The following is a 4,215-nucleotide window of genomic DNA, read 5'->3' as shown; positions in this document are numbered from 1 at the left end:
CCTTTGGTTTTTTAGTGATGGCTGTAGGATTTACCATGCACATCCTAACATCAGAATCAACTTCAGATTTACACCGGTCTAATTCCAGTAATGTGTAAAAATGATACACTACAGTTCTAGTCTCTCTTCCTCTTTTGTGTGCTATTATTGTCATATATATTACATATGTTAATGTTATAGACCCAACAATACATTACCATAATTATTACTTTACTATCTGTAGTTATTTCCTTAGCAGCTTGCTACCACCCACTTTTTTTGTAGTTATTGGCAATATATATTTTTCAATGTGTTACACACTCTACAAAACATTATAAACGTATGATTTTATACAATTGCTTTTTAAGTCAGCTAAGAAAGGAAAAGAGAAAAATATGTCCTTATACTGTCTTTTATAGTTATATAACTGCTATTGCATACCTTTCCTTTTCCCTCTGACTGCCCTCCCTCGGCCTCTCAGCAGGCAGCTTCAGACCTCCTTGTGACATTTAGGACACAGAATATCCAGGTGTCTCCCCCAGCAACTGTGGAAGCTACCCTGGAGGGTCAGCCACACCAGAGCAGGAGAAACAGAGAAGCAAGCCATGCTGAACTCTCTGCTTCTGGGGCCTGTCTCCAGGGAGTCAGAGAAAAACCATCACCATAGTTGAGCTTCTACTGTGTACCAGGACCAGACAGAATGTGTTACTTACAACATCATTAGCCTCACAACAGCCTGGCCAGAAAAGTGTCATCATTCCCATTTTGCAGATGAGAAAAGTTAAATGACTGGCTTACAGTCAACAACTGAGACAAGATTTTAAACGCTTTTATCAGATTGCAGTGCTAGAGTCAAATAAGCTTCCAAGGATGCAGGGGGAAATGCATATTTGATCCACGTTCAAGTACAATTCTTAAATCTTTATTCAAAGGATGTCTCCAGGAGGTACCTTGGTAAATCCACCTGGTTTTACATTGTTTCTCTGACAGAATATAATGATGGGAGGGGAGGTTGTGTGTTGCTGTTTTTAAATTATTTCCCTTTACCTTCCCTTTACCTTTTAAATTATTTCCTTTACCTTTCAATAATGAAACTCTTTTCTAATGGGGAAAAAATTGAAACACATCCATATTCTATCAAGCTGGACAGCATTACCTCAGAATACAAATTGTTCTGTTACTTTTCAGTAATTTTTAAAGATCTCTTTCTTATTATAAAATTAATACAAGCATCAAAATGGAAGTAATATATATTACTTTAGAGGAAGTTTGAAAATGCAGAAAAGTATAAAAAGGAAAAACATAAATTCCACAACATTCCTTTATTAAAAAAAAAAAAAAAAACAACCACTATTACTGTTCTGGTGCATTTTCTTGCTTTTCTCCAGTTTTCTGTATATCAGATATACACATGAGCATGATTACAGGGCCCTTCAGGCACTGGGGGAATAAGCCAGTGACAGGAGAGGAAGAGGGAGCAGGGTGAGACATGTTCCTACCCTGGAAGAAATTGATGGCCAAGCTAATGGCCCCAAAGGAATGGACTTAAATGATATTAGGAGAGACACAGTCAGCAAAGTTACAATTCAAAAGCAAGGGGAAAAACAAACTCAGAAGAAAAGATAAAATGTCCTAGTCCATCATCAGCTCCAATGTGGGGGCTCTCAGGCGCACGGGTGCAGGTTCTAAGGCAGTCTGCTCTGAGCTGAGTTTTTTGGCATCAACTATGCCAGGAGGGGTTTAGGGTGGTGACTGGCAGGAAGGACTGCAGAGGAGAGGACCGGTGTGAGCAGCCCTGTGGACACCCTGTCATCTAATTCTGCAGCCTCCAGAGGGGAACACTGAGCTGTTGGGACTCACCCAGGTCACCAGCTGGCCTGCCAGTGCCAGCACTCTGAGAACCAGCACTGTGAGCCCTGGAGTTCGTGCTTTTTCTGATTCTGGGCTCAGACCCTTTGGTGCTTAGCAGCTGACTTCCTGATCCAAGAAATCTCTGAGGCACTGAGCCCAGGACAGCCCATCAACTGGACCCAGACCTGGCCAGGGAAGGACAGAGTCCACTCTCCAGGGACATGGGGAACCCAGTTCCACCTCAGGGCACCCTTTTTTGGACCCACACAAGGAAGGCTAAGTATTCTCATAATGGCAGGCATGGACGTGCTAAATTGCTTCAGTGATGTCCAACTCTTTGCAACGCTATGGACTGTAGCTTGCCAGGCTCCTCTGTCCTTGGGATTCTCCAGGCAAGAATACTGGAGTGGATCGCCATGCCCTTCTGCAGGGGATCTTCCCAACCCAGGGACTGAACCCGTGTCTGTTCTGGCTCCTGCATTGGCAGGCAGGTTCTTGACCTCTAGCACCAACTGGGAAGCCCTAGGCATGGACACAGTGCACAAAATTGTAGCTTGCTTTCTCTGCTTGACAAGACAAATATGAGAACAAAGCAGCCCAGGCCTTGGTTTAGGGGTGGGTCTTAAACATCAGACCCACTGTCTCAAAGCTGATATTCATTCTCCCTGCTCTTGGGGACACGACTGGAGACAATGGGGAATGAGTAGGGAAGGTAGGTGTATGTATCTCTGTGTGTGTGTGTGTGTTCACTAACATTAAAAACTGTACTTCAGATGGGAAGAAGTGGGGGTGGGGCAAAGCTGAGTCCCACTGGTTGGTGGTGTTATTTTCTAGAAGTTCAGCCCCCGTTTCTTCATCTGCAACCCACATGGGCTTTAATGAACACACAGGTGTGAATGAAAGCAATTTTTATGGAAGTTTTGCTAATTATTCTCCCTAATGGCAGGGGCCATGTTTTTATGCCTTTTTAAGTCTAAGAATTTAGAAGACTGAGTGACATGTGGAAGTCTTTATATAACTTTATTTTTTAAGTGATTATGATTGATTCTCTGCCTTTTGGCTCAGATTAGTGTAGGATCTGTTCTTATCAGCTTAAAATGGTGATGATGATGGTGTCATTTTAATACAGTTATGTCCAAACCTTTTACCAAAGTTTATTATGTAAATATTCATGTTCAAATTTTTATAACAGTGTGTCATGTATTTTAAAGAAATATTATGTGGAGTCCAATATTTGATAGACTCTACAGAAGCAAGAGTAGCCCTCATTCAAGAGAAGGGTACAAAGTCCACTCAAAGTCCACTCTTGTCTGATGGCAGTCCCCACAGCAGCTTCACGGAAGCTTCGGGCACGATTTGAAAAATAGTTTCAGAGACAGTTTGCAAATCACTCTCTTGAGTAGAAGATGTCCTTTCAATTTCAGAACTGGGGCTCTGGGACACAGCACAGTGAGAAGAGGTTTCCGCTTCTCCCAGCACCCTGCTGGATGGCCTTTCTCTAATTCCAGCCTCCCCAAGAGAAGAGGAACCATTGCAGCAAGTGTCATGGGGACAGCAGCTGACATGCACCAGCCTGAGCTAAGCCCTAAGCTCACAACATTCAGGGCACTCTAAAGGTCCAATATCATCCATACGCCCATTTTGCAGATTAAAAAAATAAATAAATAAAAGCTTAGGAAGGTAAACCAGCTTGCCTCAGATCAATAGCTACTAAGCAAAGGATTCAGAATAGCACCCAAACCAAAGTCCACACTTGTGGCCACCCATACTGGAACACATGGGGGACACCCAGACAGTGGGAAGGAAGAAGCACGCCAAGGCTAGGGTGCTTGGTGCCAACAAACCCCCTGCTCCCACCCCTCCCCTGACAAGGCCCTTGATGAGTGGAGGCAAGTGACTCCAGAACTACTCCCTTCTCCCTTGACAGGAAGCGGGACCGCTAGACAGGCAGCACAGGGGAGAGGGTGGGGTTGCCTAGGCTTTAATACAGAGGAGTAGTGGGGGTACACTGAGGTTCCCGTCTGTGGTCCAGTCCGGGTCACCAGGCCAGAAGACCCCAATGAGGAGGCTGGGCCAGGTACTTCAGCCCCAAGAGAGGAGCCCCCACTACATCCCTGAGAGCAGGGAATCAACTTGGTGGGTTGGGGGTTGGGGGATGGGGGCTTGCAGCTCCTGTCTAGAGAGGCAGCCAAGTCTGCACTTCAGGATGATAGACGGATGTCCTAGGACTACCGGGATTTGCCAGCACAGCCTCCTTCCCTCCCCCACGTGGCTGGGTGGAATCCCTGCTCTTTTGATGCACTGACTAATGTTTTTTAAATGGTGCCTACTAAGTGCCTGGCACCCTGCTCAGGGCTGGGTTGCCAACAGACACTGGAGTGGAGG

General features: G+C 45.1%; 1 pseudogene; it reads left to right on the top strand.

The window, feature by feature from the left end:
• Positions 1 to 2,870: 2,870 nt before the first annotated feature.
• On the top strand, positions 2,871 to 2,976 carry LOC147378784 (U2 spliceosomal RNA; annotated as a pseudogene).
• Positions 2,977 to 4,215: the final 1,239 nt, after the last annotated feature.

Source organism: Bos grunniens, chromosome 2 (genome assembly GCF_055505025.1).
Source record: "Bos grunniens cultivar Pamir isolate PY7600 chromosome 2, Bosgru_T2T1.0, whole genome shotgun sequence".
Classification (NCBI taxonomy): domain Eukaryota; kingdom Metazoa; phylum Chordata; class Mammalia; order Artiodactyla; family Bovidae; genus Bos; species Bos grunniens.
Note: the sequence above shows the minus strand (reverse complement) of the source record. Positions and strands in the feature narration are given on the sequence as shown.